The 26,817-nt window shown below is 37.8% G+C and overlaps 1 long non-coding RNA gene across 1 annotated transcript in view; it reads left to right on the forward strand.

Annotated features, from left to right (window-relative positions):
* LOC146753922 (uncharacterized) overlaps window positions 1–25,893 on the forward strand; it is a 40,433-nt gene extending 14,540 nt beyond the window's left edge. Inside the window, exon 3 of the long non-coding RNA XR_014939404.1 lies at window positions 25,801–25,893. This is a non-coding gene — a long non-coding RNA (uncharacterized LOC146753922). The remainder of the gene's footprint in view (window positions 1–25,800) is intronic.
* The last annotated feature ends 924 nt before the right edge of the window (window positions 25,894–26,817 follow it).

The raw sequence follows: 26,817 nt of genomic DNA on the forward strand, positions 1-26,817 counted from the left end.
ATTTTAATTGTTACGATCTGCTTTGGTGGAAGATGCAGGTGTTAATTTCTGTTGAGAAAAAGGTCATTAAATGATAAAATATCTTATAGATGAAAGTTGCAATGTGGCAATACTCTGAGTGAGAGACTCAACTGAACTTATTAAGAATAGCAACTAGACAATAATTTTGATCTTAGGTCCACGTGACCTATAAGAGAGGTAAAAAATTGTAACAATTATGAAAATGATTCAGAAAAAAAAGATACCGATGAATGTTTCAAAGTCAAAATCTGTAGGTAAAATCAGAATACTTACTTTCAATACTGTAGGAATTGAGAAGATTGCCTTGGCTCAGAGAAAATTAAACATGAATACAGTCTAGGTGATGTATGGATTGAGAGCAGACCTGCATAGAAGGATTTTGGGTTTACTGGTGGATGCCAGTGTCAACAAGAATCAACAGTGTTTACTTGCAGCCCAGAAAACTTACTGTATCCTTGGCTGCACCTATCAGGACAAGACAGGAATAGAGAGCTGATTCTATCCCTCTATTCTGCTTTCATTGGACCCTCTCTAGAGTAATCCATTCTGATCTTGAAGCCCTCAAAATAACAAAGACATGGACCTGCTGGAGTAATACCACAGAGGGTCATGAGGATAATCACAGAACCATAGAATAACCAAGGTTGGAAAAGATCTAAAGTATCATCCAGTCCAGCTATCCACTCTGCCACTAATGCATCCCTTGAATTTCTTTTTCTTTAAACTAAACAATTACAGTTCCCTCAGATGCTCTTTGTAAGACTTGTGGTCCTGACCCCTCACCAGCTTCGCTGCCCTTCTCTGAACACCATCCAGGGCCTCTGTGTCTTTCTTGGAGTGAATAGGACCCAAAACTGAACACAGTTCTTGTGATGTGGCCAGCTGGCAACACTATTTATGATACAAGCCAGAATGCCATTGGCTTTTTCGTCCACCTGAGCACACTTGTGGCTCATGTTCAGCTGAATGTCAATCAGCACACTTCTAGGTTCATTTCTTCAACACCGTCTTCCAGCCACTCTGCCCTAAACCTGTCACATTGTCTGGGGTTGCTGTGGCCAAAGTGCAGTATCTGGCACTTGGTCTTGTTGTGTTTCATCCCACTGGCCTCAGCCCAGCTATCCAACCTGTCCATATCCTAATAATCTGAGGTCTGGGTCACCTCTCAGGACTTAGAGAATTAAGGTGGATTACTCTGGAGAAGACTTCACCTTATATTGGTGCTCTACTTAAAGGCAAACTTACAGGAAAGTTGGAGACAGAAGTGTATAGAAAAGCAATGGGTAGCAGTTTTAAACTATAAGAAGGGAGATTTTAATTAGATTAATAAAGATTTAATTAGGAAAAAAATCTTTACTGTGAAGGTGGTGAGGCACTGGAACAGACTGCCCAGAGAAGTTGTGGCTGCCCCATCCCCTTAAGTGTTCAAGGCCAAGTTGGATAATTTAGTGGGCAAGCTGATTTAATAGAAAGTCCATAGAATCTTTGATATCTACTCTAACCCAAACTGTTCTACGATTCTGTAAGTAAAAATGGAATTCAAAGGAGAAGAAAAATCAATTAGACTTATTCCAAAACATTTTTTTAAACTAGGGAATATCCATTTCTTGAGAGAATCATACAAAATTAAAAGTTCTGCTGCAAAGACTTATGGGTCACTTTGGAAACTAAGTTGGTTATCAGAAAAGAAAGTGAATCAATTGAATAGATGCTCATCACAGGTATTTAATACACAGCTCTTATTTTTTAAGTATGTTATAACAACTGTGTTTCTTCTCTGTAGGCCATTAAAATATATGACCAAAAAGGATAAGAATCTCCGTACGATAAGAACTCCTGAATCTAAACTATGATACATATTTGTTGGTGCAATTCAAATGGATCAATAAAGTTGATACTAGTTTTACTGCTCCACCATGTTTCTGTAATTGCTGGTGCAAGATTCCAATCACTTTCTCAGTAGGCTGGTATTCTGAGTTGGTATTTCAGAAAAAGATGAACAATCTCTTTTTCAATACACTGTATTTCTGACCTGTTGTGTCTGAGAACTGCTATGCTGAAAATGTGAAAAGAGAATATAGTTGCTGAACAGTATGGAGCTGTTGCTTGAGTTTAATGAGATTCTCAAGATGGATGAAATTTGTGGCAACATTTAACAGCCAATTTTAGCAGTGTTCAGCTACAGTTAGGGAGGAACATTGTCAGCAGCTTGAATTACCTTGAGTGAACACAGTAGACAACAAATAAAATGAAATTTAAATATTGTCTGATGTGGTACAGTTAAAAAAAATAGATATAAATCAGGTGTTTTAGGCAATCAAAAATTAGAAAGAATGATCCGCACAGGTACATTGGTTAGAAGAGACAGACAAGGAGACCGTCTAATAAATGATGAGGGAAAACTCTCTTCTGTGATCATGAAGAAGGCTAAGGTTCACAGTGAGTTCTTTGCCTGTTTTCACTGGCATTCAGAATTCTCGGCTCTCTCACGTCCCTGAAACTCTAGGTAACTGCTGGGAGTGCAGAGTTCCTCTGTCTGTAAGCAAATAGCAGATTCAAGATCGTCTTAAGAGACTGCTTACATACAGGTCCTTGTGCCTGGAAAGATTATGGAACAGATCCTTCTGGAAGATGTGATAAGGCACGTGTAAGACGTGGTTATCAGAGACAGCCAATAGGACTTTGCCAAGTACAGGTCATGCCTGATCAATCCAGTTGCCTTCTATGATGGAGTGATGGCATCAATACACAAAAAAAACTGATGTACTTTTGAAAGTCTTTTGATATAGTCCCACCCCACTTTATATCTCTGAATTGGAGAAAGACGGATATGATGAGTGGAATGTCCAGTGGATAATTGTTTGGAAGATCACAGCCAGAGTATTGTGGACAATGTTTCTATGTCTAAATAGAAGCTAGTGATGAATGGTGTCCCCAGTGACTCAGGGAATGTGACTGAGTGCACCCTCAGCAAGTTTGATGGTGACACCAAGCTGAATGCTGTAACTGGTATGACAGATGGAAAGTATGACATTCAAAGAGACTTGAACAACCTTGAAAAGTTGGCTCACGTGAACTCAAAGAGATTCTACAAGGCCATGGTAATCATGTTTGTGTCTCTCCTCTTGACCAGCTCCAACTGTTCCACAGAGATTACTGGGAATAAGACACTATTTGAGTCTGCTTGGATTACTTTTTTCTCGGTTATTTAGTGTGTTTCTAATTACGTGATTTCTAATTCAGCACTGAATAATTTCACAAGTATTATCCTACTCAGCTTTATATTCTGCTGATATCTGTTTTTATTTTGCATGCCAAGGATGGGAGTAAGAAATCATTCTTTATCCTTGACTAGAGGTTTCTGAAATGATTTGAAACACTATCTCCACAGAGTTCACAGAATCTGCCCAATGCTTTTGTTTTTGATAGGCACTAGCTTATACTTCAGCCACAAGCCAACAATGTAAAAGGAACTACACACTTCTATTTGATGGCTGGTACTGTGAAGCAGGATCAATTGACAACTTTTGAAGTGCTCTTTGGGCAAGAACAAGTTCATTTTCTCAAAACTGTACGGTTCTGAGCTCTTTGTGAACTATGAAACACTTAATCAACACGGCACAGAGTTATGCAGATACCTTCTAGTTCTCAAAAATAAAAAAAGTAACTTGATTTGTTCAGCCTAGAAATGAGAAGGCTAAGGGGAGGCCTTCTGGAAGCCTGTAGCTTCTCACAGAGAACAGAGGGGCAGCAGTGATCTCTACTCTCTGGTGACTGTGACAGGAACCAGGAGAATGACATAGAGCACTGGCAGAAGCAGGTTTAGTAGGGTTCAGGAAAAGTTTTTTGGAGGGCAGTGGGCATGACCCCAGGCTGCTAGATTTCAAGAAGTGTCTGACCCACAATTTCTGACACAGGGATTGAATTTTGAATTGTTCTGTGCGTACCCAAAAGTTGGACTTGGGGATACTTGTGATTCCCTTGCAACACAGGATATTCTGCGAATTCGATAATTCTCTATGCAGAAGTTTCTTTGCATATGTCTGTAAGAAAACAAAGTTGCCACTGCTTTTTGATGTGTTGCCTTAAACGTGAATTTGCAGTAAAAGTCTTTATAACTATGTAACTTGAAATAGTTTTATTTTACAGTTAGCACATAAATATAGGTTAGGGGCTGATCTACTAGAAAGGAGCTCTGTGGAGGAGGACCTGGTTGTCCTGGTGGACAACAGGTTGACCAATCAGTAGAACACCATTGCATTCAAGAAGGCCAGTGGTACCCTGGAAGAGGACTGTGGCCAGCATGTTGAGGGAGATTATCCTCTTCCTGTACTCTGTTCTGATGAGGCCACATCTGGACTACTGTAATTAGTTCAGGGCTCCCCAGACACAGAACTACCAGAGACATCAGAGAAGGGCGGTGTCTAACTCCAGTTTATAGGATGGAGAGGATATTCTTTTAGTATATGTGTACTTGATGTCAAGATTAAGACACAGTGGGTCAAATGTTTGCCTGACCAGTTTATTAAAAAACCTAATTGCTTAGGGATATGGGGAAGGGAAGGTGTGCGATAGAAAATAGAGAGGAAATAAAAACAAGAAGTCTTTGTAGAAAGCAAGAGACATAGTCACCACCACGGATCCAGCATGGTTTCTTATTTTTCCATTGATTTAATTAACTTGTCCAATCACTGATGGGCATGGGTGAAAGCCAGGGATCTTCCAAGAAAGGATGACCTGGGGGTGTATTTCCTAAAAGGTTTTTTCTTTCCCCTCTGGGAATTCCTCATTCAAAAGATTCTTTTCTTTGAGAGTTCTTCTCCCTGAGTCCTTAGATTAGTGGGGACCTTTTGTCACCCACTTTTCATTCTCTTTTCTTTTTTAATCTGTTTTCTATTCCACTAGCGTGATGCACCTGACCCAACTGATAAGCCTTCTGAGAGTGGTGCCTTCATTACCATGAACAAGCATTATAGCCTTTTGCAGTGATCAGCTCCTTCAAGCTGCACCCCCGGAAAAGATTATTCGTCCCACTTCTGCCTATCTTTACAGTCTTAAGCAGAGGTACTATGGTGCAGTGACTTGCACCACTTGCCCCCCCTGGTTAACTAATGGTAGTCAGTTGTAGTCTTCTCACCAAAAAGGCCTCACAAAGCAGGCTTTAGGATAATAAATAAATAAATAAATAAATCCAGTTTTGTCTTTCACAGTCTGCAAAGGTGATGAAGGGTCTGGAGTATCTCCCTAATGACAAAAAACTGAGAGACTTGGGAATATTTAGCTTGGTGAAAAGAATGCTTATAAAGGAAGTTCTGTCTGAAAATGAGGAAAAAGTTCAACGGTGACAGCCCTGGAATAGGCTGAGGGACTCTAGAGTCTCCTTCTCTGGATATATTCAAAACTCTGTTCTGGTGTACCTCACCTTATCTGGTTTCGGTTTTTCTATCTTAGATGAATTGCTTTTACTTGTATTTGTACAGAATTCCATATTACATCTCTTAATAAAATTCCATGCTGTAGCATCTTCCAACATGGACTTTTATGATAGTTGGTCTGTTTAGCAACCTTATAACAACTCTTCTCTTACTACCACTTTTGACCTTATTAGTTATTCATGTAACATTGCTCAGTTAAAAGCACTTTTTAAGCTAAGTCCCTGATATTCTTACATCTAATATTTCAAACACATTTCTCACAGCTTTTGTCTTTTGGAGGTTTAACAAGTAATGGCGCTTCCACTGCATGGATATAGAACAGGTATCCATGCAAAATGTGAATTGAGTTGTCTAAAATACATGGATTTATTTCACATGAATCTGAAAGACTGCAATTTCCTTTTGCTTAAATTTATTTATTACATCGTTATGCATTGTGAATGGTAAACATACCTTCTTCCCTTGCCCAATATCTCTTTTTATTGTGTAATTTATGAACAGAAATCTGTGAAGATTTGTATCATTCTTAGTATGTGATTTGTAATAATGAACTATTCAGAATTTGAAGTTCGGAATTCCATTAATCTATCTTCCCTTCTCAAAGATAGAATAAAAGAATAGGCTTTGTATTAAAGACAAAAATGTAAACACATTTTGATTTCTCCGATATTAGTTCCTCCTATTTTATGTTGATTCACAATGTCGGAAGTGCATGGTGGTGGTATGGCAGTAGAAGCTGATCCTTCCTGTCAATATTCCACTATATTTTGTTGACTTGTGACAGATGGCAGCAGAGGGGCAGTCTGACAGAATGGTATCTGATCTGGGAGTGTATAGTGACAAAGAGGTGTCACTAAATTCCTCCACGTGGAAAAAATCGCATCCAATGACATTCAATTCTGCTTGCTGAACATTCATGCAAACTAAGCAGTGGACATGAGCACAGTGAGGGGGTGGGTAGTGTGCTTCAGCAGTGGTGCAAGAGACATCTGGTACAGATGGTGTCCATTTTTATGACGGCATGCAGGCTTTTGTTCATTGCTGATGAAAATGCTTAGCTAATGCCAGTGGCTAAGTGGAAAAATAGTATTTTGTAGCTGAAAATTTTATCTGTCAATCATATAATCATATAATAAATGACTTAGGTTGGATGGGACTTTCAAGATCATCTAGTTCCAAAACCTATGCTATAAGCAGAGTTGCCAGCCACTAAATCAGGTTGCCCAGGGCTCCATCCAACATGGTCTTGAGCACCTCCAGGGACGGTTCTAGTATTAAATGTGGAGGCTGGCAGACCTGCCTATGATGGGCCCGAGCTTGATGATCCCTGAGGTCTGCTCCAAAGCAAGCCATTCTAGGATTCTATAAACTCCTCCTCCTTCTTGAGCGGGGAGACCAAGGGTTGGGTTCACTGCTTTAGATAGGGCCTCATGGGGGTAAAGTAAAGGGGACAATCTCCTCCTTTCCCCTGTCAATCACCCTCTTTTGATGCTGCCCATGAGACAGTTGACTTTCTATGTGCTGCAAGTGCACACTACTGGTTCATGTCCAGCTTTTCATCCCCGAGAACCTCCAAGTCCATTTCTGTCAGGCTGCTCTCAATGACCTAGCCTGTTTGCCTTCACCCAACTGCAACACCTTTCACTTGGCTTTGTAATACCTCATTAAATGATTGTGTGCCTAACTTTCAAGTTTGTCCAGGTCCCTCTGGATGACATCTTTTCCTTGTATTGCATCAACTGAATTGTCATCAGCTAACTTTCTGAGGGTAGACCTGATCCCTATGTGTATGTCTTTGATGAAGGAACTTCATCAGGGAACATCTGTTTTAGAACACATCCATAGGGGACACCACTCATGACTGGCCTGACAGCCACAGTTTTTCAAATATGACTGAGAGCATCCTGGCAACCATATCAGCCAGTTCCTTTAAAAACCTAAGATGCATGTCATCTAGCACAATAGACTTGTACGTATCTGCTTCATGAGGTGGTACTGGACTTACTCTGCTATTATACTGGGAGGGATTTTTCTTGCCATTCTTCCCATCTCTCAGGAACATGAGAGATGTGGGAAGCCCAGCTGAGGCCAAGAACTCGTCAAGTATCTCCGCCTTCTCCAAGCCTGAGGAGGCCAGCTCTTTCTTTTCATTTATTCATAGGAGCTAGAGTCTTCCATCTCAGTCTCTTTTACCAAGGTATCTAAAGAATCCCATCTTGTTATCTTTCACATTCCTTGCCAAATTCAATTTCACCTGTGCCTCAGCTTTCCAGACTCCATCCCTGCACATCTGGACAGCATCTCTGTATTCTTCAAAGGCCACCTATCTCTGCTTCCATTGCCTGCGCATTTTCTTCCTACATCACAGGTTGACCATCAGGTCCTTGCTCAGCCATATTGGTTTCCTGCCTGTTTTTTTAAACCATGGGAATGGAAATCTCCTGTTCTTTTAGAAAGATTTCTTTAAAATATATAACCCACTCTATTCTGCTTCTTTGCTAGTTTCCAGTTTTCCACACAGTCTCCTGCATCCAACAATTCCTTAAACAGTTTGAATTTTGCTATTCTGAAGTTCCTTACTATTCTTTTCCAGGCTCACATTCCTCAGGATCCTTAGGATTATGAACTCAACAGAGGCATAGTTGCTGCAGCCAAGACTGCCTCTACATGATCTCCTCCATGTTGGGGAGCACCAGGTTTAGAAATGTTTCACCTGTAATGTCTATTCAATAACTCAACTAGAAAGTTGTCCTCAATGAACCCCAGGAGTCTCCTGGATTACTTGCAGCTTTCTGAGTTGTTTTCACAGCAAATATCCAGGTGGCTGAAATCCCTCACCTGGATAAGAGACAGAGAGCATGATGCCTCTTTCAGTTGAAGCAAGAAGGTCTCATCCAAGGCCTTGTCCTGATCAGGTTGCTTGTAGTAGATCCCAACCACCAGATGCTCTTTATTGGTCCAGTCCCTCACAGTCTCTCAACTGGTTCATGAATATTTCTCATGACCAACTCTTCACAAACTATCCACTTCTTAACACAGATGGCATAGTTTTGGTCTTGTCAAGATGCAGGCTATTTAACATTTCTGGTTTTTGCAGCTAACACTTAAGGGAATTAATATCCTTCAAAAAATACTCATATATGTTAGCCTATAAAATTGATACTCACTTGAGAATACCATGAAAAAATGATCTGCTTTCTCTATTATGAAAGCTTTCTTTAGACATGGAATTGACAAAGAGAAACAATGCTAAGAAAAACAAGTAATAATAATTAATAAGAGTAAAAAAAAGAAAAAATCAGAGTGAATGGTTTTCAGTTAACCCTTAGGTACATATCTTCAAATGTAATATTTATTTTAAGTAATGAATACTCTCAGAAAACAGATTGTTCACAGGTCATTTAACAGAAAAGAATAAGAAAAGGAAATCTGAGTTCTTTAAGTAATATAATGGGATAGTAATCTAATGGGAAAAAGACAAAGGGTTTTCATAGTTTCGCCCGGGTTGGAAGGGACCTAAGAGATCATCGAGTCCAGCCCCCGGCATTCGAGCCTCTGTGTAGCAGAGCGGCACTTCTACCACTTGCGCCACAGGGGGGATTCGAACTCCGGGCCCCAGAGTTGCAAGGCGGCGTCTTCAACCACTGCGCCACCGGGCAGTGGTTTTCCTTTAAATCAGGTTTATCTAGACAGCTTGGAGGAGGAAAACCAAGGAATGTCCATTGGTTCCAATCATGTAGATCCTTATCAGTTTCTTCTTTGCAGTCTCTGGAATAGTCAGGCTTTAAGAATACACAAATTAGGAAGACTTAGGGGCAAAGGGCATTCTTTTGTATTTATGTCTATAAGTTTCTCCTGAAAATATATGATACAGTTACAATGCAAAGAAATAAAAATAATAATGGTATATTTCTGATAGACCAGTGCGCACCTCCTCCTGATACACTTACAAATACCCTCAGGTTCCCACTGAGGCAGACACCTATTGATTTCTTTGTTTTCCAACTTCAAAAGTAATAGATTTCCCTGTCTATCTCTAAGGAAAGAATATAAGAACTAACTATATACTTCATTTGAAAAAGAAGAAGGGCAACAGGTAGTGAAAAATGCTTGCAGTGCATTAGATGAATAGGAAGTTTCCTCCATATTTTTCATTTTTATCCGACTTATCAAATATATTCTGACAAAGAGGAAATGAACCTGCTACTCAGATTACTGAAGTTAAAATTATAGAGCTCAGAGTGTGAATACACGAACTTTGCCCTTTCCTTGTTGAAAACAGAATTGGATAACCAGTATTTCCAATTTTCTTCATTTAATTTTCAGAAGGAAGCAAGGGATTTGGATATAATGAAAAAGCTTAGAACAGAGTCTATTGAGAGTTTTATTTTCAGGTTGTTAGAATTCACAGGCATGATAAAATTGCTTCCTCTTAGAGTACAAAGCAGTAAGAAATGAAAAAAAAAATCAATCTGCAAATGACATTGACACTAATACAAGATTACTGTCCACTTAATCCTGATAAAATATCAGCCTGGGGAAATAAGAGATTGATAGAGTATCTTTAATGTGTATCATCATTACACAACATGCCAAAAAGAAGGTTAATAAAAAGAATATAATGGAGGTAAATAGGAGAAAGACATAGGATATGAAACAGAGAAATAGAAAATGAAATACAGGTTTTAAACTAAAGTGTTCTTTTATCCTGAAAATCGTAAACTTACTCTGTAAGAACTGACAAATTTAAGAAAAAAGCACCTTCCATAGTTTAGGATAATATTCATACAGTGTTCCAAAAGCAATGCCTCCTATTTATTCCCATGAAAATACAATAGATACAAAAAATTCAATAACACTGCTTTATAGAGAAAATTCTCAGCTACAAAGCACTATATTTTGACATAGACATAGAATCGTAGCATCATATGGGGTCATCTACACCATGACCAGGTTTCTCACAGCCTGGTCCAGCCTGACCTTGAATGTGAGTGCAATTGTTTTAACATGGTGGAATTTGATGCCACACTTTTGATTCATATGCATTTTCATGTTAGATGTGTTATCAAACTGCCCCTCTGCTGCCATCTGTCACATAGAAATGAAATCTTGGTGGGAAGGATCAACCTCTTGTTCATTACCACCAATATCTGCCTCTGACTCTGTGGGACAGCACAATAAAGCAGGAGGTATTATTTTCAGAGCAGACACTGTAAAATATGCAACAGTATCATTAGTATATAAGTAGCAAATTTATTTCCTTAAAACATTAAATAGAAGATGAATAAAAACATAAAATTGGTGGGACATTTGACTAATATTTTAGTAAATCTAATACATTAGGCTGGTTCAGTGTTACTGGTTGCAATTCTTACTTATGTCTTAAGATGTCCATCACAGATTCTTTATGACATTTTAGTCTTCCTGTACTCCATCCTTCGCGATAATTCTTCACAATTTGTGTGCTGCCAAAAATCAGTGACATGAATTAGGTACAATAGGGAAGCATTGAATATTTTTCTTTACTAAGACATGGATTGAAAAGTGCAGTAAACAGGCATGATCAGGTTTTTTATTTGAATATCTGATGAACTATACATACTATTTGAAAATGTGCAGGTCATGTATTTTTATCAACTGAAAATAGTCTTCCAAATGTAAACTGATTATTTTTAATTAATTACAATTTTAATTAATTAAGATTTTCTGCAGCCAAGTTCTCAGCTCAGTGGACAAATTTTATTGACACCACCATTATCATGCTTTCTGCTTGATCATCCTGTTCTCGACTGAGTCGGTGTTCAAGGAAAACACCTGATCTATACTGATCTAAATATGCTCTTCTGTTTTCCTGAAGTGAAAGGTCTAAGTATTTACCTTGCTAAGTCTGGCCTAAGCCAAAATTTATCAACAGTCTTTCTTCTGTACATATATCTTTCCTAAGGAGTGATTTTTTGTTGTCACATTCAGAACTGCATGTGAAGCAGTACTTGTATCTGTGGGTAGGAAAGCAGAGCTGTACACTCTGAAGAAGGAAGTCTTCCTTCTCTAGCCTGAACAGAAACTCCATCAGGAAGCATCTTCTGAGTACAATTTTTTCCTCCTTGTATGTGCATCTCTGCTTTGGAAAACAGCGTTCTGTAATCCAGAGAAGTTCAGATAAGTCAGTTAAAATGTATTTCAACACCTTTCTTCCAATTTTCAGATATCCCTTCTCTGTCTAAAGGCTAGCATAAGAGAAGATTGATTTTTATTTGATCTTGGTTGTTTTGAAGTGACTGGCAATATTTTTTTGTGTTCTCACGATCCAGTCAAATTACACATTCAGTAATATTTCCACTAGAAGCATGAAAATTAGAACTGCTGTAATTTCTGGGTAAATAATTAGCTGAAAAGACACCCAGAATATATACTATTTTTTTAAATCAATTCCAGTATGCTCTTTTTTTTTCTATTTTTTTTAACCTTTTTTCCTCCACCTTTCCAGATGTTTCTCCCTCTCTCTGGTTTTCCATTTAATTCCTTTTCTGCTTAAATAAAGGAAACCATGGATTTAGAGTGTAAATTAAAATATACTACAAAAAAATAAACAAACACTGAACATGTTGTTTTTCAGTTACTCTGTCTGTCACTTTCAGAAGTAAATGGATTGTGTGTACTAAGTCCCTCATGGACAATCCTAATTTGAGACTTCACACAACTACCGCCTCCTTCCTTAGCTCTGTGCTACAAAATAAATATAGATTAGAAGGCCAGTGTGTGGTGAAATACACACTTCTGCTCATTTAATTTGGAGCTCACCCTTTTTTGCCATTGTCATTCTGAGAAAGTGACTAAACATACCAGTAATTCTGATTCTCTTCCTTTAACTCATGCGATAATAATGTTTGCTCTATTTTATTACAGTCTCTTGAGATTGAGATTTGCATATTCTCTAACACTTAAGTAACGATGTCACTTTCTTGGTGCCTTGAAAACTGTTTTCATTTTTTCCTAGGCAGGCCTCCAACAATTACCTTCCACATTTTCTACTGCAGTCCTTTTTATTATTTTAATTACAAATAATCGGTCAGATTCTGAGTAATGAGGGTGAGATCCAACGGACTGTTGCATAGGAGATGGCTGCTTGTTACAAGACATTTTTAGTGGTCTCTAAATCAGATAGACAAGTAAAATAATGATCATCTTGCAGTAATGAGACACAATTAAGAATCACTGCAGCAAATGACAGAGCAGTTCATTGAACAATAACCTTCCTCTTCCTTTTTTTCTTAAGAAGATCGAAGCTTAATTATAGCATCACCTTTTGCAATGCTATAGTTAAAGTTGTGTCAGCATTTCCTTTGTAAACCTGCTACTTTCAAGGGTTTATAGCTTACAAAAAGAAAAAAACATAAACCAACCAACCAACCAAACTAAAACAAACAAACAAACAAAGCAAAAAAACCTAAACCAAACCAAACAGACAAACAAACCAGAAATCAAAACCTGCTTTAAGATGGAAATTTCTTTGCAAAACCTTCACATGTGATGTTTTAAACTATTTATTTATTCATTTTACAATGCTGACTGTGTTCTAATTACTGAAGCTACACTCATTTGTACTTCCTAAGGATCTAAGTCACTGTTTGAGCCCAAACGTAGCAACAGACAGAAACCTGGCACTTCAACTACAAATGATCCTTTCAAGAAACAGACTCCTCTGTACTGCTTTTGTTGGGGGGTGAATGGCATTAAATGTCTTTCAGAGGTGGGTTTACACAGCCAGGTTCTCTAGAGAGCTCAGCTTTCATTTAAATATCTAACTAAGCATTCGGCTTTTGTATGTAATAACTGTTGTAAGTGGATTTGAGTGCTCATGTAACTTTACCTAGTTCTGTTAGATTCACTCTGGAGGTGATTCTGATGGGATAATATGTCATTCAATGTGTGTGTTACTGAATAGACCAGGTAAGGAGGAGAAGGTCAATTGGCATTTATTGCACATAAATATAGTCTACAATGAATAAAGATTAAAAGAGAGCGAGAAAGAAGTAAATGGCAGCATAATGAGCTTTTGGAAATAGATGCTGTGCTTGACTGTTTTTCTAGGTATGAGTGGTAATCTAAGGAACAAAGGTTACAGAAGCAGCACAGTCTGTTGAATTTCAAATGAGTGACTCCTCATACAAGCCTTGAATTCTTCTACCTTGTTTTCACAATCAGTTAGAAATAGATGCTTATTTTTTGATCACCTGCAACAAAGTGCTTTTTTGCACTTGTACAGCTAAACATCAGTTCGTTGGTGTGGAAACTTGAAAAGGAAAAACTGCGTGAACACTCCAGGTATGATAGAATGTGTATGCTTATGAACTTGTGTCTACCGTAAGAACAACATCATTAGAAAACTGATAGCAATTTTGTTATTTCTCACAAGCAAAACTTGAGTAGGATGCTCTACTTATTGAGCAGTTAAGGACAAATCCATCTAAAAATGTAAGAAAAAGCTGAAGAACATAATAAATCTTAATTACGCTATTTTTCTCATTTAAAGAGATGTGGCTTTTGACTTGCGATTTTAATGAATCAAGCAATTCTTATTTTTGATAAATTGCTTTGTTTGCATAATTGTATACTTGGAATGGCAAAAATATCTGTTTGTTTCATTTTGCAGTGTAGGTATTTTTCACATTTATTAGGTGTCTAGATTTTATATTCAGTGTACAGTAAGAAGACAGCAGCATTCATGCTACCCATCATTGCTTAGCACTTCTTGAGCCAGTGTTGGAAAGCATTCCTCAGCATAGCAGCTTCTTCAGTTTTAAGAAACATCCTCTGAAAAGCTGTCCAGATATTTACTGAATGTCATGGAAGTCCAAATCCTGCACAGTGTTGGCATGACTGTCTTGCAGCCACACCCTGTGCTGGGTGCTCCTCTGTGCTTGGTGAAGTTGCCTGCCAAGAACCTCTGGCTGCAGGAGCCTGCTGGGAGGTGATGTTAGAGCATCCTAGAGAAGCATCTTCTCTGGGCACATGGTCATGTCCTAGACTGTCCCTTTTCGTCCTTTTACCTTCCTGAGGTTAAGAGGCTCTACATGGCTACATGGGATGCAGCAACAGTCTGGGGACCCTCTCTAGGTCCCTTGCTTGGTCAAGTCTCTGTGACAGCAGCCAGAATTTTCCACCACATTCTGCTGAAAGATATAAACTGCTTCCACTGTGTGCATGAGCAAGTGAAAAGGCCACCTGCAGTTTGGGATGAATGCCATTCTACTGGCTTACTGCTTGAGGCATTTAAAGCAGAAGTGATGGAAGTAGAAGATCACATAGCCTATGTTCCTGATGCAATCAGTGCAGATAGTGCACAGAAGGTCTGCTGCCTCTGATGTTCTGACCTACTGCACTGGAGATGTTCTTCATGGCTTCTTGGTCATCTATGTTCTCCTCCATGGCTTTTTGGACATTTGCACTCTCCTCCACAGCTTCCTGGGTGTCAGCCACCATGTCCTACCATGAGAGCTGTGCCACTTGCCTGACTTTTTTGAGTGAGAGGAGGGGAAAAGAAAAGCAAATATCAGACAGCTGAAGGAAAAGTGAGGAAAACCGTCTTAAAGGGTTGACTGCTTTATGGGCTGAGAAGCAGCCTGACTCTCCCACACTCTCCCTGAGATCCAGCATGACCTAGTTGCAGGGTGCCCGATGGTGGTGCTCAAGGAAGAATGAGAGAGTCTTAAGCATTGCCAGAGTGTGGGACCCAGAGTACATGATGTTGAGGCATCTCCCTCATCTTGCAATATTCCTCATAATAAAGCTCAAGATACCTCTGTCCTTTGCCCTAAAGGTAGAGCGCTGTCTCTTTCTCAACTCACCCTCCACCAGGTCCTTCTCATCCTTGTCTACAGAGATGCTTTTTAACTTTTAATCTCCCAACACATTCCTGTTTATGGAGTTTTTATTAACCAGGTACAGGACTCTGTACTTCCTTTTCTATTTTAAGCTTCACAGGACTCCCTCAGCCCATTTCTATAGCATATCAAGGCTCTTCTGGATGGTAACACAACCATCTGGCATAATAATAACTTGTCCACATATTCTGGCATCATAAAACCTGCTGAAGATACAATCTGCCCTGTAATTCGTGTTACAAATGAGGGAATCAAAGAATACTGGTCACTTTATTGATACCTGATGTTAGTTACTAGTTACTGGTGTCCAGATGCACTTTGTGCCTCTTATCACCACTCACTGGGCCAGCTGCTCAGCCATTTTCAGTTCACCTCACTGTCTGAACAGTTTTTCTATGACTATGGGGGTACTGCTGAAACTCTTATTAACATATAAACAGAAAGCCTCCAAGCTTTGTCCACCAATTCAAAAATGATACAATTTAAAATATAAGTAAGATTTCTAGAGCAGGCTGGACCCTTAGTACTTATTTTGATTGTTCAGCTCTATTTTAGTCTCTGCACTGGTAAGGTTTTCTCACATGCCTCTTATGATCATGTACCTACTAGCAAAATCTGTGTAAGTGAAGAAAATTGGGGATTTCTTAAATCAGTTGAAGATTTAGAACTGCACAAGACTGGATGGGAAAAATCACTGGGGAGCATTGAAGGACATAGCATATGTCATTGTGGGGCTCTGCCATCTTCAAATTTCAAAGCAACCTTCTGAAGGGAGGAGTTCCTGATGGCAGAAAAAGGCAACAACCTTCAAAAAAGTGAAGAGGGAAGATTCACATAACTGCAGAGAAACGAATCCTCTTAGAAGCCAATTCTAAACTATGCATAAGAAAGTTACTGAAATCCTTATGATAACATGGTATTTCTAAAGTTTACCAGGGATCAACAATGCCTGGTCAGTCGTCCTGTGTTCGGGGATTGTGAGACTATGCCTACAATGTCTTATCCAGTTTTGGGCTCCTCAGTAGAAGAATAATATAAACATACCTCCAAGTCCAGTGGGAGCTGCTAAAGTGCATTTGGAGCACACAGCACAACTTGTGCGAATGTTCAGCTTGGAAAAAAAAAGCAAAGGTAAGTGTCTGTGTCTGGTGTCGGGTGTCTGTAAACTGTTCAACATGAGGACATGGGAAAGATCTCAGGAGCTGTATCAGGTAAAATTTTGATTTTCATTTGTTAAGTTTTTTTAAATTATTATTATCATTACTGTTTTCCGGAAGGGTGATGAAATTCTGGAACAGGTGTGCAGAGGCTGTGTGGAATCTCTGTTCTTGCAGTTGTTCAAGACTCCACCAGACAAAGCCTTGAGCTAACTGATCTTATTTGATGCTAGTGACCTCCAGAGATTTTTTTCTAGCCTAAATTACTCTGTGATTCTATAGATATTGAAAATCATATTTTAAGATGCTCAGCTTTGCAAAAATTGAACACTCTGCTTTAAAAAAACAAAACTGGTAAATATTTCCCTGGTATATATACGTAAAATGACTTGAGAATCTGAAAGGCTTGATGCCGTGTATATGAATTTAAAATGCCACAAAACATTTCTTATACTAACTTAATATTAAACTCAACTGCCTTATGTCTGTCCCTTATATTTACCCCAAATGTATTTAAAAAATTAAAATATATATATCTGATGGTGAAGTTATGAGCAGTTCTATAGAACACTTCTTATCAGCATGTCTAAACCAGTTTTATATTTATTTTCTCAATAATTCTTTGCAAAATTATTCCCTATCAAGTGTATATCTGTACAGCTACATGCTGTATATTCAAATGCATATTCAAATGACCAACAAATATCCCTTTATCATTACTTCCTAATACTTCTGAATTTGGATTATGATAAGATATTAGACTTTATTCAGCAGATTTATTTTAATCTAATTACATAGGTGAATAAAAATTGCTGCATGCTGTTGCATCTAATGTAAGTTATCTATTATTCACACCACATTTACTTTTAATCTTCATGCAGATTCCCTTTGACATAACCTACTGTGCCACAGTTAATCCAATAAAGATAAAATATAGCTCAGCAAAACACCAGTCGATTCCAGCATTCTGGTAATTATTAAAGACTATTTCACACTCGTTCCTTCAATCAATGCATTTCCCCTTGGATGTGATAGTGTTCCTCTTTGAAGCTTTCAATCCTCCCAGTGGTTTCAGGGGAACATTCAGGCACTTCTTCAGTCTCTGGGTCTCTGAGGCAGTTCAAAGAGCACAACAAATCATCACAGGTTTATCCTCAAAGGCTGACACTGTCTTTTTGATGTATGGTGACTTAAAAGTCATCCCTAGGAAAGCATGTATTTGCTACCAGCCATTTATCAGCTAATATGTATGCACCCAGCACAACTGCTAGCAGATCCAAGGACAGAACAATTGTCTCCTTCTGGACCTACAATTGATTTGATTTCCCTCTCTAATTTCATACTTGTTTTAATATCCAGTTATTGAAGCAACTTTTTAACTTATTGAGGGAGCTTATGTGTCATTGTATTCTAATGGCTGTCAGTTTGAGTGCAGGAGCAGAAAAGCAGAGAGTGAATAAGAGTTTGCAGTGTTTAAGCTCTAGAAGGACTTGCCTTCTGCTTGATCCTCAAAAGCTTGCAGCCTCTTCATACTGGGGTTCAGAAATATATATGGTTCACTTCATAGAAGAAGTGCTGTATATATTTCATTTTACAGTTTTTAGTTTGAAAGGTGCCAAGGCTGATACAGTAATATCACAATATGACTTACAATGAAGACTCACAGTGGTGTTTCGCTTTTCTCTTGTTCAACAGTTGGCAACAGCTGGCTTTTGTCACCTGATGAAGATGCATGAATAATTTTTACATATTCCATATTTTACTGGAGGCATGACAAAGGGAAGTGGTGTTGCAAAATTATACCAACATTTGGAACAAAAGAACAAGTACTAGTTAAAATGTGTTACACACTTTTTGTAGGAAGATTCCTAGATAACTGTATTCAGACCTGAGAGGGGCATCCAGGATTTGTTCTGTCACAAAAAACCAAACGTACTAAAACATTTCTGACAAAGGATGAAACTGAAATCTCTTTCTACAAATGAATGTTTGTCTTTAAACACAGCTGTGGTAGTGGGGGCTCTATCCTCCACTAGAGCTGGAGGATAGTACACTGCAGGCATGAATGAATGTGGACCCTGTCACGGACAAGCAGACTAATTCTTAGTGAAATGACTATGTCTATTGGCTCTTTCTGTGATCACACTGAGTAAGCAGAAGGTCCTTTGCAGCCTTTTCTGTAATCTTTCTTCTGCAAGAGTACACTTTAAATCAGTGAACAGCATTATGGTACCTGCCAAAATTTTATTCCCTTTTGCTCTTCCTGAAAAACATAATCAATAACACAGAGTGCATATGAAGAATAGCAAGTGGTATTCCATTCTAATATGCATTCAACACAATGGTCTGTAGGAATGTTATTATCATGACTTTCCACTTTTACAGAAATTGAAGAGGGTATGACATTTCCATATTTTGATGTCAAATGTATGACATTTTTAAGCCTGTGGTTTAATCTGGAATTTCACTGCATACATTCTTTACAACTCCTTTTGTCTTATAAAACTGGATGTTGATCTGACTTTGTTGTAAAACAGGTCTCTCCATTGAAACAATTTCCATAAAAGAAATGAGATTCTGAATGACAATAGAAAGTATGGTTAATTGTGTAGAGACTAAACATCACCCCTTTTTCTTGCTTCCTTTTAACATAATATGACTCCTTCCTAACAGTTTTCTCAATATGAACTAAACTAATTTGCTCCCAAGGCATTAATCTTGCTGTCTCACTCCAATTTGTAGGAGGGAGGCAAGGTTCTTTGATATGTGTATACCCGGCGTGAGATTAAGGAGCAACGGTTCAAATGTTGGTCCAACCAGTTTATTAAAGTCCTAGCCGTTTTTAGGGAGATGGGGAGGGGAAGGTAGGCCATAGGAAAAGTAGGAAATGTAAGCAAGGAGTCTTTGCAGAGAGCGAAAGAGATAGTCACCACCGTGGATCGTCTGAACTCGTCTGATCACCGCAGGGGATGGGAGACAGTCAGGGAGCTCCGCAGCAAGCCGGTCCCGGGGTTCTTCCGACAAAGTTTTCCCCTCAGGGAATTCTCCGTCAAAGGTGTCTTTGGGAGTTTTTCTCCAAAGTCCCCAGTTTAGCGAGGGCCTTTTATCCCCCATTTCGGTGGGAATTTTTCTCTTCGAAGTCTGAGAATTGCAGCTCAGCATTTTTGGGGGAAATACCAAACTTCTGAACAAACAGGCAACCACTTCTCGAAAGATGATTTACAACCAGCTTTTGTGACATTCCTGGCCACAGATGAGCCAGCAAGGAAGGAAGAGGGGGTCTCTGTTGCCGGACACAAGCATTATCACCTTCTGCAGTGGTCCGCTCCTTCGAACAGCACCCCTGAGAAAGACTGCTCTTCCCATTTCTGCTTATCTTTGCGGTCGTAAGCAGAAACACTACGGCACAATGACACCCACCATCCGTCCTCCAGGATACTTAACAGTTGTCAGTCAGAGTCTTATCATCAGGAAGGCCTCATGAAGCAAGCTTTGAGACAACAAAAGAAAACCAGTTCTGTCTTTCACACTTGCCAAATCTATTACTGCTTCTATTTTTAATTCCTCTGATGATCTAATATTTTCCCCTTCACAAGTGCCTAAGAAGACTGTTCAAAAATATGCTATTACTTGTACACATAGTGGAAAAACTCTTATTTGCTACTAAATGGTTCAGTTATTGAAGAAAGTAGGTGATAATGAAGAAAACACGTGAACAACTAATGTCAAGAAGATTTTTTGTGTCATATAAGCATGCAAAACTTGTGCATTAGGAAAAAAAAGTGGCTTTACCAATTTAATAAAATGTTTTATTTTAAAATTTTCAGATATTTTATCTCTCTCTTTTAAAAACAATATATATTTATTATATTTTTTACACAGTTACATGCGTATTCCAGAGGTGTCAGATACAAAGATATAATACAGAACAATATGCATAGAGTTATTCAGAATGCTTTGAATTTTGAAACCAGATATTCTATGTGACTTAGGCTGATAGAATGGCTTCTGGTATATCTTGCAAAATGTAAGCCTTGTTCAGGATGACTAAGTTACTAGCAACACTGGGAATTCTCATGATGTTTACAAGTATCCACTGTGGACTGCCTTTGTTAACAGACATTAATTAGAGAAAGGAATGAGTTTTCTGAATTAGCACTCTGGTGCTGAAGAACAGTAGAGGTGGATGTTTATAATATGCTAGAGAAAAGATTTGTAATGTACACTCATATACAGAATGCTCTTTAAATCTTTGAAGTCAAAAGCATGCTAATCCAGAACAGATCGAAAATGCTTAGAAATTCTCTCTCTTTTTTACGGTTTTTTTTTTCCAATTAAAGAAAATTAAAAAAGAATCACAAAGATATATTTCTTTGTTCAGCTCTTTTCTTCCACGTTCACATTTACACTTGCCAAGTGGACAAGAAATTCTGAAGTCATCACCAACTCTCATCACCTCTCTCATGTGTGATCCAAGGAATTGCTCTGAACAGCTGATTTTTTCTAAAGTTCAAGCATCTTCAGTTTATATCTGCCAACTTAGAAGATGACCTTAGAAAGCTGAGCTTGAGCAGCAATATATAGTGAAGGAGTAGTAAAGCAGGGCAAAATCTAGACTTAAGTAAGCAGTGTTGCCTGAAGACATGCAGAGTAACTTACTGAATGCCAGTGACTGCATCTTAGAATATATATATATATATATAGTTTATCACCAGTTAAAATCTTGAGAAATGAAGAAATAGAACCAGTACCCTTCCCCTCCTCACCAGCTCCTCCCTGGCAGAACTTTTCATTCCAATCTGCAGGAATGGACCTTTTCTAAGAGGCATCACCAGGTACATTGAGGACAACTATGTCCTGTGGGGATGTGCCATGGAATTGTGCCCACTGGGGCAACCACAACCTGTCCTCACACAGTTTGCATCAACAGCCTCTTACTACCTGCACTTCAACACCCGTATACAACAGTCTAAATGTTTTCTGTGTTAATTCTACATTCATCAGGTCAGCTAGGAATATGTCATGCTGAAAAGTAGCAGAAAAATCTGTCCAATAGCCTGCTGTCCCAATATGAATGTTGGTCAATTTCTAGCAAAAAGAGTCAGTTTTAAATAGTAAATCCACAGACACTATGATTTAATTTCTATTGGTATCCTGTTTCTCACTCAGTGTGCAGGAAAAGCCAGAGATTCCAAATCAAATGGCAATATGTCAGATGGGTGACTGTAGCCACTCTGGAAAATAAGTGAGATAAAGGCAGAACTGGAATAATATTTTGTATAGAATACTTAGGATAGCAAAAGGAAGAGAGACACAAGGAGAATTCAGCAACAAGAAGTGACTGAGTGGAATATGGAGCTGAAGTGTTGCAAAGGATGGGCAGATAAGAAGCTGGGACTGTGGAGATGGACAGACCAGTTATCAAACAGTACTGATGCTGAGAAATTAAGTCATGCTCTACAGACAAATGAAAAAAGACCTAGGGAGAAAAAAAACCCAATTCCTTCCATTGTTATGAGACACTTTTCCTTTACTGAAAATGGCTGCAGGTCCACAGGTGGGCAAGCTTGGATGATCTTTATTTCAGTACTTTTATGAAACTTCCTATGAGAATCTATTTTTCTTAGGCACTGTCTATGATCTATCTCAGGCTTTTTAGAACAAAGTTATTTACCACCAAAGCTTTCATATCTGATGCAGAAGACAGAGTAGAGAAGACCCCCTCTCCCGTGTTTGGTGCACAAAAGAATTCAAACACATACAAAAGAATTATTCAGAAGAAACACCAGACTGAGAAGTTTATGAGATGTTCAGTCTATGCTGGTTATCATTTTGAGAAGGTAGCTGAAATCTTATTAGTAATCAAATTTTTCACTTTATAAACCTTAAAGTTATAGTTTATATAATTATATATAATTATGTATGATTCACATTTTACCTCCTTTTTTAACATTAGCCTCAAAAATACTATATTCACATCTTACTGTAGCAATACTTCTTGTCCTGATACACAGATTTGTGTTTGGCACAATCAAAACTGAAACTATCCATGAAAACTTGATTGATAGGAATCACTATATACAAAATATCAAGGCAGAAACAAGTCTTTATGTTGTCGAACGGTGGGAGAAAAGCAGACGACCTTACCTGCCATTGACATACGATCAGCTATTCTCGTTTATTGCTTGGCTGCGTGTACATTTATAATACGGATAATTAGCTCATACATATTGCAAAAGTGGAGCTCATCATTGGTTCCCAATTACATACCATCCCTGAGTATCTTAACGGCTTGTTGTTATCAACTGAAAGCTACTCCCTTGCTGAGTTCCCAAAACCATGGCTAGTTTCTCACCATCCCAGGGCATCTTGTTATTCTAACTGCCCTTGCAGGTGGCATGACTGTTAGATTAACTGCACCGTGTTTATAACCCTTCTCAGCTAACTAACTGCAAAAAACACTCTTTACATCTTTACATCCATGCTTTATCAGATGATTTATTTTGCAAAAATCTGTACATCTAGTGAAAAACATATAACTTGAAAAATTTTGTTATCTTTATGTATTATCTTGACCAGTTTTTCCATTGAACATCTCTTGTGTATTGTTTCTGTCTGTAAATTCAGATGTTGACTTTGTCTCTGATCCTCCACTCTGTAACATTTCATAGATGCTGTTTAAAGAATGTCTACCATTCAAGCCAATCTTGTTAATTAACTGTTGAGTCAAGCCATGTTTTTCTTGTAAATCTTGTAAATTAATATTCTTTGTATCTTCAATAAGCAGAGGAAATGTTTTCAACCATATTTTAACCATTTTTTCCCCTAATATAGTAAGTCCTTTTGAGTTTAAATTACGTTTATTTCTTCCTTTGTTCCTAAATTTATGAGCTTGTAGAATTAAATGTAAGGTAAAATGACATCAAATCTTTTCAAATCCCTCCTTCCTACTAAAGTAAAGATAAAAGTACACATGCTAACTTCACAGAGCTTTTTAGCAGTTTCTGAAGTTTTTACAAAATCTTGTTGCTGACCAGGAAACTAGGTCATGCAATTGTTCTTCAATAAAATGATCTTTTGAAGTGTCTCAGCAGCATCCTTTCTTTAACAGGAATCCTGTGGTTAGAACTCTTCACAAATTGAGCTTCACGCCACAGGTATTTCCTTTACCTTAATGAATTCCTTCCATCTGACTTAAGCTTTTTTGATTGATGTATCCTGTTCCTGCCATGAGGTTATTCTGTGTTGGATTTATTTAATTATTGAAATATATTTTCAGACGGACTTTTTTAAAGTTCAGAATGTGTTTACAGGGACTTTTGCCTAGTTAACAGCTGAAATATATTATATATTGCCAGAGGTACAACAGTAAACATTAACACGACCAGGCAAGTGGTGACAAACAGCCACAAAATTCAGTTCAAATGGATCTTTTGCAGTCACCAGGGGCATTCTGAGAACCTCATTTCTCAAGAAGCCAAGTTTTCTAATCTTTTTATGCAGAGAAAATATTTTGGTGGCTATTTAAACTGACTATACTAGCAAACAGAGCGAAATGCGTTTAACTCATTTGATAAGATACCCTGTACTATGTATATGAATTATGAATCAATGACATGCACTGTCACTTAGTATGTTACCTGGATATTAATAAGATAAGATAGAGAAGTTGGAAGCATCTTGGATAAATTGCACAATAGAATTCCTTTGCATTTAAGAATAATACAAACACAAATTATTTATAAACAAATGTTTTGACTTTGATGGAGAAAGTCTAATGTTGCAGAAAGGAACCAGGTCAAGAATTGAACTTGTGGGTACTCGTGGGTTGAACAAGCTCAGTGCAACAGTGCAACATGCATACAGAGCTTGGGTCACTCCTAGTGAATGACAATCAAGCTTTACAGAGGTCCTATATTTATATGATCAGGTAAACATTACATCACTTATGTTATCCATTCTCGAGACTAATCAGTCTATCTTTCTTCTTTCCCAAAACACTGTGTTCCATCTTAGGCCCAGACTTCATGCTTCACGTGTTGTTCTTCTTTTGAACTTGTCAAAAATTCATTATCTTATTTCATCCGAGCCATCTGAGCTAGACCAGTCCATTCCATCTGTCTTATGATTTTAACTTACTAACTACTAAATAACAATGTCAGCACTATTATTGTCTAACTCTGTTGTTTTATAATTTCACAATAGTCTAACACCCCTACATGGGTCATGGTTCAGGACTATACAAGGGATACATGAGTAGCATATTGGTTGAGAGATTTACCATTTTCCCTATCATCTAATCCTAGTTTTAGCGCTCCATTTAATTAAGGCCCTGTTGCAATCATCCAGCCTGGACAGAAATATTTCAGTGCTTGGCTGACATCATCTCCCTTGACACCTTTGAATATCTAAGTTATTAAACAGTCAAATAAACAAAACCACAGGAAATATTCACTTTCTTAAAGAAGAAATGGCTTTTGCTGCCTGCTGTTTCATCTCTAGGAATTAAAGCTCCAATTCACAACTAACGTTCTTGATAAGCTTCTAGCATGACTGAAAAAGAATATACTGTTAAGCACACGAATGTTATTAACATAAGTATTTTAGTAAGCCTGATTTTCTAGAGTTTAGACTGTTGAATATCTTGCAAGAGTCAGAATATATTTGCATGAAGGTATATAAGACACAGTTTGTACTGTTATTGAAACAAAGACTTAAACTATTATCTTCCACTTATTTTGTTTAAATTTATTATCAAGGCTTACTTATCTAAATCTGCAGGCAATCGAAGTAGAGTGGCTTCCTGGTTGGTGTGGTAAGACAAAAAGTATCTTAGTCCTTCAGGAATGTTACTTTATGTTGAAACACTAATGCATTTCTTTCTTTCTCTTGTTTTCCAAAAGTAGCTAAACATCTGTTGCTTTCTGAAGTTTATTAGTTGAGAGCAGTTCTGAGATTCATTTTGTGTTGGAAGCCAGTGTAGGACCAGATCTAGATGTAAAGAAACAAAGTGACTACTTTGTGCACATCAGTCTGGTGCTATCCTGCCTTCCTTGAGCTGTTGTCCTCAGAAGTATTCCTGTTACGGAACCTCAAGATTGAAGGTGGGAAATGAACTTCTGAGAAGTCATGAAAAGTCAAGATAATGCTGTAGGCAAATGATAAAGATCTTACCATGAAGACCAGGTATACACTGAAAGAATTCTGCCAAGCCACTTGTATTACCACAGTAATTTCTAAATTAAGTGTTGTAATGAAACCTACCCTATACAGAGCCATGTTCATGCTTATGTTTGCTTGCAGAGTTGTAGAAGAAAAGGTAACTGTCCATGAAATCTTCACTGAAACTGCATTATGGCATGATTTAGAGGCAAAGATCATCCTGAAAGGTAAGAGAGAAAATACGTACATTTATTTATTTTTTTCTTTTAATAGGAGATTCTCCTAGAGAAAATGTTCAACTAGTCCTGGAGGATGTTTTATGTCAGTGATTCTTAAGACTATGCTCAGTGAAGGTATTCTGTATCTGAATAGCAGCCACACTTAAAATGGCCACACTTTTGATGCAGATATCTGTATCTTCCATTGAGAACAACTACAGCAGATATCCTTATACAAAGTATATTCTTTTTGTGGAGAGATATTTGTATTTTTGACTGATATCTTGAACAATAAAGTAGAAAAAATAAAGTGTAGAGATAAGGCTGAAATTGGCCAAGAAAACTTGTGCCAGAAGATCTTAATGTTAATACATTTTTTCTAGTGTAGACAATTTTTTTTTTCCTTTTTGAGATAATTCTCTCTGTCTTTCTCTGTCTCTGTCCCTCTCTCTCTCTCTCTTTTTTTTTCTCTAGATCATCTTCTGTTACCATAAACAGTTTTGTCTATTTCAATCCTTAGTATTTCAGATGGAAAGTCATGTTAAGGCAATTCAGATTAAATAATCTGCCAGGATCTGAGCTGATTTTACTGTTAATACTTTGCAGATAAATATGGGGAAAAAGAATTAAGCTCTCTTTTTTTGGCTAAGAATGTTTCAAAGTTATGTTTATTTTAATTTTTAATCTATACCCTAACAATATGCGATTAAAAAGCTGACAGCAGTGACACACTTCAGCAATATTTTTAGTGCAAAACAGTGTAATATATAGTACTCCAGCTGGTCTTCAGTGGATATTACAAGAAATGCAATTGTTGAGTTACTAATGCATTACTAAAAGTATAAGGTACCTAAGTACTTAGGTAAAAGCTGTAAAGCTTTTCAAAGTGTTTCAAATGACACTGTGTTATTAATGTCATTTAAATATAAACGCTGCTTTG

Source organism: Coturnix japonica, chromosome Z, assembly GCF_054131305.1.
Source record: "Coturnix japonica strain WE chromosome Z, WE-NBRP24, whole genome shotgun sequence".
Classification (NCBI taxonomy): Eukaryota; Metazoa; Chordata; class Aves; order Galliformes; family Phasianidae; genus Coturnix; species Coturnix japonica.